The sequence below is a fragment of the Gorilla gorilla genome, chromosome 4, assembly GCF_029281585.2.
Source record: "Gorilla gorilla gorilla isolate KB3781 chromosome 4, NHGRI_mGorGor1-v2.1_pri, whole genome shotgun sequence".
Taxonomy (NCBI): Eukaryota; Metazoa; Chordata; class Mammalia; order Primates; family Hominidae; genus Gorilla; species Gorilla gorilla.
In genome coordinates, this window is record NC_073228.2 from 51,516,296 (window position 1) to 51,533,557 (window position 17,262).

Genomic DNA, 17,262 nt, shown 5'->3' on the forward strand with positions numbered 1-17,262 from the left:
GGAACTGGGATTCAGAAACCTTGGGACGGAGTCTCAATCCAGCCTGGGCATGTATGACCTCGAGTAAATAGGATATAACAATATAAGCCCTGCCTACCACACAGCTGCAAGGATAAAATGGAATAATAATGGTGAAAGGGTCTCATAAACTGTAAGGTGCTTTGCAGAAGGGCATTCCTATTCCCTATATTGAAACCTAGACACATGTCGTTTCCATCAACACCTTCTTCCTTTCTTTCTGGTTCAGTGCTGGGCCCAGGTGGACCTTGATATATATCATCCACACTAAAATCTGCTCCGAGCTACAAAATTAGGGTTGAGGAATCTCGTTGGACTCAAGCTAAGATTGAACTGATGCAGCAGTGCCATTTTCAGTTTATCCTAGAAGTAGGATGCCTTCCTCCTACGGAGAGCAAAATATCCCCCATGCCATTCATGGTTTTAAAAAATATATGATTATAAGCTGCACAGTAAACAGGGGAGTTAGCCACTCGAAGGCTTGCAGTTTTGTTTTTTTTTTTTTTAAGTGTCTTCTTCGTATAAGAGAATGTAAAACCATTTGCTGGTTGTATGCATGTGGTCAAAACTTTTAAAGGCAATAAGGAGTCTGGATTTTTACTAGGAGGCTAAATAAGTATCCTACACAGCCACAGGAGGAAATTTAAGGTTTTATGACAGTTCAGCATAAGTCAGCAGCTAGAGCAGAAAAGGGGCTCGTGGGGAGGGAAAGTGTAATTTTAGCACAGTTCGAAAGACAACCATGAATCAGGAAACACAGCATGGTGTCCAGAGCCTGAGGTCAAATCCTATATCTCTGCTTCTCACTCTGAGGGTCCATAATTATATTTCTTAAAAAGGGAGATATTTTAGATATATTTTTTCTAGATTTTTTTCCTTTCTTCTTGTTGACTCCACTTCGTGTCATAGCTAGTTTAAACTCTTCCAAATGCAGAGGTAAGTAACCACGCTTCCCCCTTTCTCCTTGCCTCTCACCCCTTAACTGTCCCCCATCACCTGCCCCCATCACACAGCCCACACCCTTTGCATCCTTACTTCCCAGAGCCAATTCCAGCAATTGCTGCTCAGAAGAGACTACCCAGAAACTTTTCCTCCAGAGTTCAGTTAGTGGTAACCCCTTACCTGACGTCCCACCAAAATTTCTCCAGTGTGACCCAGAAGCCGCCTGCAATTGCATTAATAGGGGAGTCTGTATCATTCAGATTCCTGGGCCTTACCCCAGACCTCCTGTATCTGCATCTCCAGGTGTGGGACCTGGGAATCCAAATTTTAACAAAAGTCTCAGCTGAAGTGTGTGCACTGAATTAAAAGCCACTGCTTTATCACTGACAGGGGGCTTTTGGCTTAAAGATCTGAATGACTTGATCACTTATTTGAGGCTTTTAGATTTGGGCATAGCTTGATAGACAACCACACATGCAGATTCCCCCCCTTCGTGTCTATTCGCCTGTTTATAAAATGGAGTTAATCAATAATGACCAATAATTTAATAAATATCATCAACTCATTTAATCCTCACAACCCCATCATGAAGTAGATATCATTAATAGCCCCATTTCACAGATGAGGAAACTGCTGGGCAGAAAATTTAACTGACTCATCCATGCCACACAATAATGGGATTGAATTATCAGTACTTTTATTTCCTTAGAAAGGTCAAATAGCACCTGATACAAGAACAGAAATAATCTGTAGTAGCAACAGCTTGCTTTTCAACTCTTCAAAGCACCCTTCTCCAGCTTGCTCATCACAGTTTCCAGTGAGAATCATCCAAGGAGTCTTTACCCCTCACACACAAATGCACAGAATATGTGGATTTTTGAATGCGGAAGATATTGGATGGCAGCTAATAGCATTTTTAATGCCAGAGATGGAGAATCTGGGGCACAGAAAGAACAGTAACTGGTCCATGGTACGCGGGTCAACAAGAGGACCAGTGCTCTTTCTTCTGCTCCTCACTCTCCTTGTTCCCCGTCTTCTGCTCCTCGCTCTCCTTGTTCCCAGGCACATCTCTAATGAACAGGTGTGGACTGAGGCCTAATGTGAAGAACACTGGACCCCAAGACAGTGACCTCAGGCTCTAACTCTCAGAAGTACCATTTGGCTTCTCTGTGCTTAGACTCTGGGCAGTCACCATGGACTCTTCAAAGCTTACGTCCTTAGTTTCTCTTACAAGCTCTGACATTACTTATCATGTCTAGCTTTCTACCTCTGTAAATAAGAATTGACACCAAAAAAATGTCTTCCAACCCGCCCCCACCCCACTTTGCCAGTGTCTTTTAAAGGCAATTGGATGGTATCAGTGAGATCTTCATGTCTTTAGAAGATAATGGCTCTATGTTGTTATTAATTCCCATAATTTCCATTTTTCAAACAATGAAGAAAAGTATCTTACTCTAGACAGAAACGGATCCCTTACCTGAGTAAGTTTATCCTATTTCTGTCCATTTTGATTTAAAATTAAAGTTTTTATAATAAAAACACATTTTAAAAGCAAACATCCACTTTAAATGAGAGAAGGGGGGAAACATTAAAATTCAAGAGAAAAGGAAAGTGTCCCCAAAGAGAAGAGAATAGGTCATTATTATGTTAGGAAGAATTTCTAGGCTGAGGCAATCAGCATCCGTGACACAGACTTGGGTTAGTCTCAGGGCAAGCAAACCTTGAATACATTGTTTCAACACTGTGATCAAATGTCTTTTATAGGAAATGAATCCTCTGGGTATTGGGCTGGCTAGAAATATCTGATCAGTGTGTTCATGAATGATTCACAAGTTTCATGGGAACAACCCACGCACCCAGTTCAAATGGGAACAACCCTGTTTGGCAACATTGAAAGGTTTGCTGTAATTATCCTTTCAGGTTAAACATCATATTTGGAGAGCTTTCCTAGGTGATGCTTTTAAGCCACAGGCTACCACTTACATGCACATGGGAAAAATATGTATATCAATGTTTCTAAACATCTTAAGAAGGCATCGCAATAGCAAAATTTCTGAATATGTTTTCTTGATCCTCTCTCTCTCTCTTTCTCTCTCTCCCCCCCCCCCCCCGCCCCACCTTTCTTTCTCTCTCTCTGGAACAACCCAATAGTCAAGGCAGACATACTAGTCGTACCTGGAGAAAACATCTCAGACAGTAAGATCTCTTACTTTTTTCAGGAGGAGAGCAAGTTTGGGACTCCCTTCTCTTTTTCCTTCTCCAAAAAAAAAAAAAAAAACAGAAACAAAAAAGAATCAAAAAGGCCTTTCTGCTAATCCAGAAGCAAAAATTTCCGATATTACAGCTCGTTATGGAGGGCCACTGGGCACGCTAGTGCTCAAGAGTTTCCGGAAAGGGTTGTATCCACCCATTTGGTATCTGTGGCCCTTAAAGAAACTGCCTAACTCTACTGACCCAGAAGACCTAGAGAGAGACCATGCTTTGGGCTGAACATCTCTAAACCTGGGTAGCTGGTCATAAAGAACTACCCATCAACTGTATGTAAGAGTAAAAAGGTCTTCTCTCTGCACTTCTGTGGAGGATAAATGACTGTCAGCTCATTTTCCATTGACCGGAAAAAAATAACTGTGTTCTCTTCCTTCACTGCCACTTTCTAAGAAACACCCCCATCCCCACTCCCAGCATAGACTCTGGTTGCAGGGAGAAGTCTCACAGTGGAAGGTAAATAAAATTACTACCCATGTAAGAGGACTCTGTTAAGTTCAGCGGGGAAAGGAGACTAGGATGAAATCTCAGAACAAGCACCCTTTTAAAGGTATTAGAAAAACCTAGAAAAGAACTTTGGCCACCTATGTTTAAAAAGCAGAATCATGTACTGATTAATAACACATACTTGAATCTAGACCAGCTGGGTCTCTGATTCCCAGCCCTGCCACATACCATGAGATCTTGGGCAAGTTACTTAATCTCTCTATTTCCTCATCTTTAAAATGGGGCTATTAATAGCATCTACTTCATAGGGCTGAGATGACATCATTAATTAATGCATGCAAAGCTCCTAGAGCATGCCTGGCACCCAGTAACCTTGTCAGTAGGATTGCATTATACTGCTTCGTGAAGCTTATTTCAGTTGGCAAAACAATCACATGAGAGCTAATGAATTATTTCACTTGAGCCAAATGACAATGGCATAGTCATGCAAAGCCATTCTGATAACTAATGAAAGTGCTGTATTAAGGATAGAACCTTTCTTTTTAAAAGAAAGCTGAGTCACACCTGACCCAAAGTAAAAACCACATAAAGGTCCAACTCTTCTGTTTTCCAGAATGTTAGGGAGCTCAGTTGTAAAGGACCTCTCCATCATGTATCAACCTTCACAATCTTTGCGGCCAGTAGGAAGAAGATAGCCCTGGAGGAGAAGGGAGAACAGTTTGAAGTCATCCCTGTAACAGGATCACTTTTGTCGACAACTGAAATGACAGGGCAATTCAGAGAGGACTGATGGCCCTTCTCCTAGTACAATATCTGTTACCCTTGTCTCTTGTGGCCCTGATGTTTCCTGGAGTCAGGTTATGGTGTCAATGGAGAAAACAGCTGGAAGGCTTCTCCACCGCCAACACATAATAAAAGTAATCACAGATGCACAGAAGCCACAGTGTCTCCTAGGGCCAAAAAGTAGAAAGAGCAATGCTTCTTTCATTCAATTAAAAACTGATTAAATATTATGCCTCTAGACATTGTGCTACATGCTTTACATGAATTATCTCACTCAATTCTCACAATGGCCCTACCATACTATGGTTATTACCACATTACTAACAAGTGAACTAAGGCTTACAGAAGTTAAGTAATTTGCTCAGTGTCACAGCTAGTAAATGTTAAAGTCAAAATCTGAACAAACTCAAATCCTCTATTCCAAATGCCCAATCAATTAAATAATTACTCAAGTTTGAAAATGTCATACATGTAGCCTAATGAAAGCTATAAAGAATTAAAGAAATAATGCTTGTCTTGGAGGTCTAAAGAAGGTGAGCCATATCCCTGGTGGTTCAAGTGGTTAAGAAAATATTTTAAAAAGAGAAAGTGAGCCCTAAAAACACAACTCAACAGTGTCCAGCCCAATCCAGGAAGGGGCAACGCTGAACTCATGAACACCATCTAAGCACGTGTGGACTTGAGGCAGTTTTTCAACCTCATTCCTCAAGACCCCATATCCCTCTTCTAGTTCCATTTTTGACAAAAGCCTTCATATTACAATTTGGTTTCTCTAATTCTTAGGTACAACAAAGAAGGTGCATTGATTTGCAGTTGGGAACTCTGTGGTTGCAAAATGGATCATCTTTCAATGTTAAATTAATAAGTTTGCGTTCTGTCTCTTTCATCTGGCACTTAAAAGTCAGGTTACTCTGAGTCAGCTCCTGAGAATCCCTTTGGTTCTGGTGCACTAATAACCCACCAGCCTAAGAACAGACATAGACCACTGTGACTTCACAAGAAAGTATCACCTTGTGAAGTTCTGCTTTGGAGACCAGATGACCTAACTCAACAGCATCTTCATCTCTTCTCATTCTAACCACAACAATTAGGCTGTTGGATTTGTGTGAAGTTTATTGCTAGAAGATTGGCACAGTATAGCCCTGCTCTACTAGATATAAAGCCAAGAGGTCTTGAATGGAGAAGCATCGGGAAAGTGTAGGTCTCATTTCTAACTTAGTTCATATTCATGGCGAGCATAGGCTCAAAACAATGAATGCCGGATATTCATGTTTCCAACAATTTGTGGCTTCATCAGCAATTGTGGGCTGCCAAAGCTGCAGGGGACTTCCTGGTTTTGACCCATCCCAAGAGTAACAGGACACAAGGCTGATAGGATGAAATATCCAATGTCCACCCCCAAGATTCCATTTTTTTTTTTTTTTTTTTTTTTTTTGAGACAGAGTTTTGCTCGTGTTGCCCAGGCTGGAGTGCAATGGCATGATCTCGGCTCACCGCAACCTCCACCTCCTGGGTTCAAGTGATTCTCCTGCCTTGGCCTCCCAAGTAGCTAGGATTACAGGCATGCGCCACCATGCCCAGACAATTGTTGTATTTTTTTTTTTTTTTTTTTTTTTTTAGTAGAGACAGAGTTTCTCTACGTTGGTCAGGCTGGTCTCGAACTCCTGACCTCAGGTGATCCACCTGCCTTGGCCTCCCAAAGTGCTGGGATTACAGGTGTGAGCAACCACGCCCGCTGCCCCACCCCCACCCCCACAGGGTCCCTTTTAAGAAAGGCTACAAATTATAATTAGGGGGATGGTAATCAGAAATGAAATCAAACGTGTTGGGTTCAGAAAAAAACAGAAGATGCTATATTGGTGTATTCAGGAGAGGCACTGGGAGAAATAGACAAAATAAGAAAGAGAAAGGAGCAAAATGGATATGTTTTTGTGGCTGCAGAGTAAGAAGAACCAAGAGATCATTTGGAGCTCACTTACATGGAACAGAATGTACAGTGGGACTAAGATTGCAGGGACCGTGTCCAGCGTCCCAGTTACAGCACCGTCTCTTTGTAGTAATGACACGAAGACTATGTAGTAAATAATAATTAAGGATGAAAGACGAGCTGTGGACAAAGGGTGAGATCAGGAGGGAAATAGGCTTTGGTTGTAAATAAAAGACACATATTCACATTTGCCCTAATGATGGTTCCCACGTGCCGTGGATCTTCAGGAACGGCCTTCCTTTTATGTAATTTTATGCTTCTCCGTAAAAATTATTTGTAAAATGTTTAATTAAATGTGATTTAAATTCTATAATTTTCTGAGGTATATCATATATATTAATTTGAAAATTTAAAAATCCACCTATAATTTGCCTTTTTAGGGTTTATGAAATATAGTAACTATAACCATCTTTGCTGTTATGCTAATAATTAAAGATCTAGACTAAGTATGTGTATGGAAAATATGTTTTATAAATCACATGGAAAACATATTCTATTCACCTTGATTTAATCTTTGTAGGAGATTGGTCAGAGTGGTGGGAGAAACTATAGGGAAAGGATGCAAACCTTCTGAAAGTTCAGAAGGCTCTGCATAGCTTCAGGGGAGAATAAGCTGAAGGCAGCTATTCTCTGATCCTGAGGCAGAGGGCAAGGAGTAGGTACAAGGAGGTGTAGGGGAATTTATCGTAAACAGGCTTGTTTACTTAGGTTGTCCAGAAACCGACCTTTGATAATCTGTGCACATGACTGCTCCCTGAAAAGGGGAACAATAATGTTAATTACCCGCAGATTGTGTTTGCTCCAGGCTTTCGGCATTGTGTCTGTACTGAATAAAAGCAAGCAGCTTCAGCTGTTCGCAGCTGCTCTCTTCTTTGGCCCTAAGTGCCGGCAGACCCCTAGCTGCTCTTACACTGCATGCCTGTGTTGTCAGTACTCCCTTCATCCGACGCTCGGCCAGGGTCTGCAGGACAGACCTGGCAAATCTTCAGCAAAAATCTATCACCAGATTTCCTACTGGATGTTTCCCCCACAAACACACACACACTACGATGTTCTACTGCCACTGTAACAAAGTAACATGCATTTCATGGCTCAAAATAACACAAAACACGAATTTACTATCTTACTGTTCTCTATTTCAGAAATCTGACTTGGGACTCAGTGTACTAAAATCAAAGTGTTGGAGGTCCTGGGGGGGATTTGTTTTATTGCCAAACTTTTCCAGCTTTCAGAGGCTGCCCACATTCCTGGGCTTGTCCACCACTTCCATCTTCACCATCAGCCATCTCGTCACCCTTAACTCTGCCTTCATCACATCTCCTTCGCCAACACTGACTGAATCTTCTACTTCCCTCTTCCACCTTTTTTTTTTTTTGAGACGGAGTCTCGCTCTGTCGCCCAGGCTGGAGTGCAGTGACGCAATCTTGGCTCACTGCAACCTCCGCCTCCCAGGTTCAAGCCATTCTCCTGCCTCAGCCTCCGGAGTAGCTGGGATTACAGGTGTGCAGGCATGCAGGCATGCAGGCATGTGCCACCATGCCCAGCTAATTTTTGTGGGGTTTTTTGTTTGTTTGTTTGTTTGTTTGTTCGTTCATTTAGTAGAGACAGGGTTTCACCATGTTGGTCAGGCTGGTCTGGAACACTTGACCTCGTGATCCACCCACCTCGGCCTCCTAAAGTGCTGGGATTACAGGCGTGAGCCACCATGCCCAGCCCCTCTTCCACTTTTAAAGACATTATGATTGTCTTGGGCCCACCTGAATAATTCAGGATACTCTCCCTATTTTAAGGCCAGCTGATTAGCAACCTTAATTCTATTTGTGACTTTAATTACCTTTTTGCCAAGTAACATCAGCTATTCACAGGCTCTGGGTATTAGGACCTGGGCCTCCTTCGGGGACCATTATTCTTCCTCCCACACCAAAGGAAACAGAGAGAGGGAGGGGAAAAGAGACAGCCCATGTATTATCTCTCTAAAACTCCAAAACCAAAACTGGAGTAAGCAATAAAGTCACGAGTGTTTAAATTCACGAACCAATCAAGCTTCCCGGCTGTACTTCAACCCTCAGGGAATATTCTGACGTAAGGAGAGCATATGTTTAAGGCTATATCTTAACTAATAGTTTGAAGATGTAAACATACTCCATAACCTTGTGGGGTCATCTCTTTAGAGCAACAATAATAACAATTAACATTTACTGAGTGCTTCCAATGTGCCAAAGTGTTAAGTGTTCTCTATGTGCATTTGCTATACAACTACCCATTTTGCAGATGAAGAAAGTGAGGCACGAGAGGTTCATAGCCAGTCACACAGTTAGTGCCACAGCCAGGATTCACACCCAGGACCATGGGACTCCAAATCCTGCACTTTTAACCGTGATGAAAAACTGCCTCTTCCTCCTTTTCTTTTTTTAAACCAATATACACTTTGCAATAATTTATTCCCTAATTGACAGAGCTAGAAGGAAAAGACCAGAGTGGGACCTAACCAAAGGCATTTGGAAATGGCTTTTACCTGTATTTGGAAACTCAAGCCTTCCTAGGGAAGAACTATGAGTTCACTGCTCCACTCTACCTTAAACCCCAGTTATTATAACACGATGTGAACATTCCATATGTTACATTGTTCACATCAAGTTATAATAATTGGGGCTTAAGGTAGAGTGGAGCAGTGAACTCATAGTTCACTGCTAGGGTGGAAAGAGTGCCCGCCCTAAAATATAGATAACTTTAAACAGATAACATGATAATAGTAAGAATAAAATATAGCAAAACAAAAAATTGGGGATTACGTTTAGGATATAATTTATATAGAAAAGTGAGATTTTAAAAGCCACAAAGCATATTAAAATAAATTCTGTAAGTTTAGAACACTCTATAAAAATATATATGACTTCTCAGCAAAAGTATCCAAAACCAGAACATAGATATAGGCTTATTTCACCTAGCTAAAATAGAGTATTCTAACACACTCACACATACACACACAAACACACACAGACACATTTTCATAATAGTACCACTGAGTACTTTTTAATGTATAATGCATAGATTATCTCCTTTCGTTTCCACAATAACCCCATCAATCAGGGCTGAGTATTAATCTCAGTTCACAGCTGTGGAAATTAAAGACTGAAGAACTCAGTAGCAATGGCAGAATTGGGATGTGAACTGACAGCTGGTAACCAGGGTATTCATCAGCATAAATCTAGACTGACCTTTACATGGACTAAGTTTATAAAATGTAAACTCCTGAAGTTCCTGTTTCTCCTTAAGTTCACCTGGGGACAGAACTATAGCTTTTAGGCTAGACTTTTTCATCTAGCCCTTGTGACTTCCTGACAACTTCATCGGTCTCCCCTCTGTCCAGACTTGTGGGATCCTGACTTCAGGGTGGAATACGGGTGTTTTTTAATCATTCTCCTCTTCTGCCCTCATCTCTGCACAGCAGTCTACAGATTACAAAGCTTGTATGTGTACACTACAGACCTATTACATAGCTTCTGTATGTATATTACATACAGATTCCATGTATCATGTGTGCACATTGCTTGCAAATTACATAGTTCAAGTATGTTTGTTACATGCCAATTATGTGGCTCATGTATGTAAAGTACACACCTATTACATAGCTAATGTATATATATTACATGTAGATTACAAAGCTTATGTATGTACATTAACTCACTTGCTCCCCACAATAACCCTCTAAACTACAAGGAAAATTATTGGCAGTCTCATTTTCATGGTAAGAACTTTGAGACCAGAGAGGTTAATGTTGCTAGGTGGGTGGGTTAACAGCAGAGCGTGGACTTTAACCCCCTAGCCCAAAATCCTTCCCACTAGTCCAAACTGCGACAAAGATGCAGAAAATGTCACCATCAAGAAGATCTTCAAAAATTTAAAAAAAAAAAGTTTTAGTTAGAATAACAGAGCTTTGAAAAGCAAATACTCCAAACCAAAAGAAAGGAGGGAAGGGGAAAGAAAAACCTGTATCGCAAACAAAAAATCGAGTCGTGATTAGTAATCTACAAGCAGTAAAATAGGTAATGAGAACAGCATTCACGCATATAGAAGGGAGAAACCTAGAAGTAAATGTGAGAAGACACTGTACACATGGGTAAAGTCTCTGTAAGCACATGGGTGAAATACAAACCAGCGGCCATGTAGGGACTGGGCTCTAGGGCCCCTTTGCCATTAACTCGCTGCACAACCTTAGGCAAGTCTTCCTCCTTTCACTGCCTTAGTTCTTACATCCATAAGAAAAAGTCCATCATGGTAGTTACTTGTCCATAAAGCAAGTTGAGAGCCTTGAACAAAAAAATATTTTGGCAAAACATATGATTACTCCCTGTCTAAAAGCACACTGAATAGGACACATATCACACATATACAGTTTAAGGTACCATAATAGACACCGTGTCTATTATGCAATCCTCTCAAATAACAAACGCAGCATATACACACCACAGGGTCAATTTATTGACATAATAATAGTCAATTTATTATTGACTATTATTATGTCTTCTTTCTCACGGCAGAAAAGTAGTTAATGCTGTGCTCTTACTCTAATATCCCTGAATATCTTACTAAGTCAATCAAAATTAACAAGCAAACTTCCATTGTCTCTCTTCTGGACAGGGGCAGTCCCTTCCTGGCCATCCCCACCACTTCACTCTCACCCTCATTCATTCTCCATGAGACAGCTAGGGTGATCTTTCTGAAGATCACAGTGCAGAACTCCCCTGCTTAAAATCTTCATTTTCCACATCTCTTGTGTTGAAGATCAAAATACTCAGCAGAGCTGAGAAAGCCCAGAACGACCCTGTGTCCTGTGCGTCACCAGCGTCCTCTCACCCTGCCCTCCTCCTCACCCTCTCTGCTCCACACAGGGTAGGCATTCACTAAATACTTGTTCAATGAATGAAAAGGCAAACAATGGGTTTTTTGTGTGAACAATGTATTATGGTTTGTTTCTGAATAAGAAGCAACATTGGCCGGATGCAGTGGCTCACGCCTGTAATCTCAACAATTTGGGAGGCTGAGCCAAGCAGATCATTCGAGGTCAGGAGTTTGAGACCAGCCTGGCCAACATGGTGAAACCCCATCTCTACTAAAAATACAAAAAATAGCAGGGCATGGTGGTGGGCGCCTGTCATCCCAGCTGCTCAGGAGGCTTGAACCTGGGGGGTGGAGACTGCAGTGAGCTGAGATGGTGCCAGTGCACTCCAGCCTGGGCAACAGATCAAGACTCTGTCTCAAGAAAAAGAAAAAAAAGAAAGAAAGAAAAACGAAGAAGAAGAAGCAATATTTGAGTGAACCAAACAAATACATGGTTGAGTTTCAGGCAGCAACAACTATCAAGTGGGGAAGAATGCTGGGAGCAAGGACCTTCCAACAGCCTTGCATACTCTTGCCCTGCCTCAACATGAACCACACTGGGCTAAAGGTAAAACCTATAAGGACAAGACTTCAGCAAATTGCATGAGATGATGTTTCAGCTACCAACACCACAGTTAACTCAAAACATCTCCTCCTAAGGCAAAAGAAAGTAATGCCCAGCGAGGACTAAAGCTAACACGCAGGTTAATTCCAGGATCACTAACAACAACGGTCTTTGTGTAAAGGATTTATTTGATTACCTATCATGTCCATCAGATTAAGATAATCATAAGGAGAAAAAGAAGAGTGAAGTCGTTTCAGCTTTGCAACAGCACTTCCCACCCATTTGTGGGGATCTGTTTTTCCTGCTGTTGTGTTAAGGGAATGAAATCACTGCAACAGGCCTTTTGCACAGAGGCAGTGCAAAAGGATTTAAGGATCTTTCTAAAACCAGGCTTAAGTCAGAGTGTTCTGGCAGTCCTTTGAAAGAAGTTATCTAGCTGAAACATCACTTGCCTCCTCAGAAAGGTTTGGTGTCAGCTGGAAAAGGAAGGAAGCTGGAAGGAGGGAGGAGGTGCCCTCCTTCTCTGAAGGTGATAATGATAAATGAGAGTCAACTACCAGTATGATGGGCTAGGCCAACCCATTCTTCTCAGGCTTATACCAAGGTACTGAATGATAAGTATGTCACTCAGATGATGATGACTTCATTGCAGCTATGTGAAAAGACCTTGACAACCAGGTTTTCTCTACTGGTGATGGTCCTAAATTGCTTTGTCTCCTGAGCACTGGCAACTCTGAATTCCAGGTATAAATGGGTAAAGATCAGTAACTGCTCCTAAGCACCCCAGAGCAGACCCTCACATAATAGGTTGTGTCATTTGACAGAATACTGAAAGGCCAAACAAAATAAAACTAAACTGTTGGATCTAGAGGCTAAAGGATCCTTAAAGGTAGGAGTGGGAGGGAGTGAGGGATAAAAGACTGCACATTGGGTACAGTGTACACTGCTCCGGTGATGCGTGCACCAAAATCTCAGAAATCACCACTAAAGAACCTATCATATGAAAAAAGGCTCAACATCACTGATAATTAGGTAAATGCAAATCAAAACCACAAGATACCATCTCACACCAGTCAGAATGGTGATTATTAAAAAGTCAAGAAACAACAGATACTGGTGAGGTTGTGGAGAAATGGGAATGCTTTTACATTGTTGGTGGGAATGTAAATTAGTTCAACCATTGTGGTAGACAGTGTGGCAATTCCTCAAAGATTTAGAACTGGAAAGACCATTTGACCCAGCAATCCCGCTATTGGATATCACCCCAACAGGCCTGGTGGCATGCCAAAAAAATATTAAATCATTCTATTATAAAGATATATGCACATGTATGTTCATTGCAGCTACTACTCACAATAGCAAAGACATGGAATCAACCCAAATGCCCATCAATAATACACTGGATAAAGAAAATGTGGTACATACACATCATGGAATACCATACAGCCATAAAAAGGAACAACATCATGTCCTTTGCAGGGACATGGATGAAGCTGGAAGCCATTATCTTCAGCAAACTAACACAGGAACAGAAAACCAAACACCGCATGTTATCACTTATAAGTGGGAGCAGAACCATGAGAACATCTGGACACAGAGAGGGGAACAACACACACAGAGGCCTTTCAGGGGAGGGCGGGTGGGGAGAGCAGTAGGGAAAAGACCTATTGCATGCTGGGCTTAATACCTAAGTGATGGGTTGATAGGTGCAGCAAACCACCATGGCACATGTTTACCTATGTAACAAACCTGCATACGTACCCCAGAACCTAAAATATAATAATTTAAAAAAATAGATCACATCATCTGCAAACAAAAAAATTCATTAATGTAATTGAAAACCACCTGTTTCCCAAAAACTATTAAAATTAAAATTTAAAATAGTTTTTAAGTAGGAATTGTGTCATATTAGTCTATTTATAAAACCAGAGTACCCCTAAAGGAAATCTTCAATAAAATTAATAACTAAGTTAGAAGATTTTAAGTCGTATGATTTGTGGCTGTGGAATTCAACCAATAATGAAATTGGAGATGAAATGCACAGTTTGGGGGTATGAGATAAAAAGCAATAAAAACATTTTAAATATAGCCAACCACTTAAATGAGCAGGTGCTTGAATCAATACCCCACAACTGCAAAAATTTTAGTGAACCTAAAGTATTGTCTCTATGGCAAAGTAAAAAAGGAAGAAAGAAGAAGAAGAAGAAGAAGAAGAAGAAGAAGAAGAAGAAGAAGAAGAAGAAGAAGAAGAAGAAGAAGAAGAAGAAGAAGAAGAAGAGAAGGAAGAAGGAAGAAGGAGGAGGAGGGAGAAGGAGAAGAGGAGGAAGGAGAAGAAGAAAAGGAAGAAGAAGAAGGAGGAGGAGGGAGAAGGAGAAGAGGAGGAAGGAGAAGAAGAAAAGGAAGAAGAAGATGACGACGAGGGGGGAGGAGGAGGAAGAAGAGGAGGAAGAGGAGAAGGAGGAGAAGGAGAAGAAGAAGAGGAGGAGGTGGAGGAGGAAGAGGTAGAAGGAGAAGAAGGAGAAGGAGGGGGAGGAGAAAGGGAGAAGGAGGAGCTCAATGGCAACAGGGAAGGAAACTAAAGTTTTACATCACTGGATCCTGACTTTTTAAACTTATATACTCCTTTGAAAAGTTAATGAGGGCAGGTGAAGTGGCTCATGCCTTTTATCTTACCACTTCGAGATGCTAAGATAGGAGAATTGCATGAGCCCAGGAGTTTGAGACTAGCCTGAGCAACGTAGCAAGGCCTCGTCTCTACAAAACATTTAAAAAAAGAATTTGCCTGGTGTGGTGATGCACGCCTGTAAGTCCCAGTTACTGGGGAGGTGGAGGCAGGAAGATCACTTGAGCCAGGAGGTTGAGGCTGTAGTGAACCATGATTGCACCACTGCCCACAGCTCAGGCAACAAAGTGAGACCCTGTCTCAACAAATAATAATTAATTTTAAAAAATTTCTTTTGAGATGGAGATTCACTCTTGTCACCCAGGCTGGAGTGCAATGGTGTGATCTCAGCTCACTCCAGCCTCTGCCTCCTGGGCTCAAGCAATTCTCCTGCCTCAGCCTCCAGAGTAGCTGGGATTACAGGTGCAAGCCACCATGTCCAGCAAATTTTTTGTATTTTTAGTAGAGACGGGGTTTCACCATGTTGGCCAAGCTGGTCTTGAACTCATACCCTTAGGTGATCAATCCACCCGCTTTGGCCTCCCTAAAGTGCTGGGATTACAGGCATGAGCCACCAAGCCCGGCCTAATTGAAATTTTTAAATACAACAGTTAATAAAAGCTTCTATTCCTCAGAAAAGTAAGCATATAAGCACGCAGAGAAATTTTTGCATATAGTTTTAGAGATTTTACTAACTTCTTAAAGTCTATCTATTGCATTCCATGTTTAAAATTGCAGCTGCAATTGAAGCACTGGATTGATTGTTTTCAGCTGGGAACATTTTCCCAATGGATAAGATGCTACAAGGGCATAAGCATGAGTGGTCAAGTAAAGCTGATATAAAACACTTTGTTACAGCATGATCCTCAGACCGTTTTCTCATATTTCTATTTGTCCAGGAAAAAGGGGCCAACAGAGAGATGATGTGAGTTACGAAGTCTTCAATACAGTATTTCAAACGAGGAAGAAAACAACAGCCAACTTAAGAGTCGCTTACAAATAGTATCTGTATGTAGTGTCTGTTCATGTCCTTTGCCCACTTTTTAATGGGCATGTTTTATTTCTATAAATGTCTAATCTTCTTATGTAACCTTCCAACTCATAGGATAATAGCATAGCAATTTTGCCTGAAGACCTACTACTCATCTGTCCTGAAATGTCATGTGTAGTAAAAATGTATTCGAGTCATTTTGGCCATCTTTCTCTACTATAAAGAACGGGTGCCTATAAAATGCTTCATTAATGGAATGGTTGTCTTGAAAAGGCACACAAACAGACGGTGTACCCAGTTCATGACAGCTACCTTCTGACAGGGCTCCCTTCTGACCCCAACACACCCACATGCAACCCCATGCATTCACTCAACAGCTGAGCTCTCTTACAAAGTACCCACTCCCTTTCAAGACGACAACTGAGTTAATCAGAAAGATGAATCAAATGTGAAAACTACAAATGTTTCAGCCAGAAAATCATGCAAAGCAGAATGATTTTGATTCTGAACAATTTGCACTCTACAGAAATACCAAAAGAAATCATGAAACCATATTGCAAGTGAAATGCTTGTGAACCAAAAGGATCAGTAAATGTCGGCCATTTACTGAGGAAGCAGTTGGAGGCTTCATCCCTCGCGTTCTTTAAGAATACTTCAAAAACAAGCTCAGCACTCTGCCGTTGTCCTCCCTAAAAGCAAAAATCTGCAACAAGTGGCTCAGCGTTGCTTTTCTTTCCAGTCCTGCGATTCCAAAAATACTGGCATTTACAGGCCATTTTACCCTTCTTAAAAATGTAAAATTTAAAAGAATGTGATGAACGTTTTTAAATTCTAGAAAAACTATGTCACTAAAGTGAATTCATTTTAGTTCCTTATTTGCCAATTAAAATGTGTTAATTGACTTAAGTTTTTCTAAAATGGAATAAGTCACAGGAGCCCATTTTTCCAATTATTCTAGCCATTCTTTTGTCTTCCAATGCATACACATAGTATCTGAAAGGATGTTCACCAAATGTCACCAAATGTTGTGTGTGTGTGGTAGAATTTTTAAATATTTTTTCCTGTACTATCATGTATCACTTGATTTTGTATAATAAGCATGTATCATTTCTTTTAATGCTTTTAAAATGATGCTTTTAAAAAAGCATCATTTCTTTTAAAATCCAATGGAACTCTACACATTGGAAGTTAAGGAAAACCGGGGCCGGGTGCCGTGGCTCACGCCTATAATCCCAGCACTTTGGGAGGCCGAGGTGGGTGGATCATGAAGTCAGAAGTTCAAGATCAGCCTGGCCAACATGGTAAAACCCCATCTCTACTAAAAACTACAAAGATTAGCCGGGCGTGGTGGCACGCACCTGTGGTCCCGACTACTCGGGAGGCTGAGGCAGAAGAATCACTTGAACCCGAGAGGTGGAGGTTGCAGTGAGCCACGATCGCATCACTGCACTCCAACCTGGGCAACAGGGCGAGACTCTGTCTCAAAAAAAAAAAAAGAAGTTATGGAAAACTGGCTGGGCAGGGTGGCTCATGCCTGTAATCCCAGCACTTTGGGAGGCCAAGGCAGGCAGATCATGAGGTCAGGAGTTCAAGACCAGCCTGGCCAACATGGTGAAACCCCGTCTCTACTAAAAATACAAAAAATTAGCCAGGCATGGTGGTGCGCACCTGTAATCCTAGCTACTCGGGAGGCTGAGGGAGGAGAATAGCTTGAACCCAGG

General features: G+C 41.4%; 1 long non-coding RNA gene across 1 annotated transcript in view; it reads right to left on the reverse strand.

Annotated features, from left to right (window-relative positions):
* The window catches only part of LOC134758528 (uncharacterized), a 64,384-nt gene that overhangs the window by 26,043 nt on the left and 21,079 nt on the right, over nt 1-17,262 (reverse strand). The gene's annotated exons all lie outside the window — the stretch shown is intronic.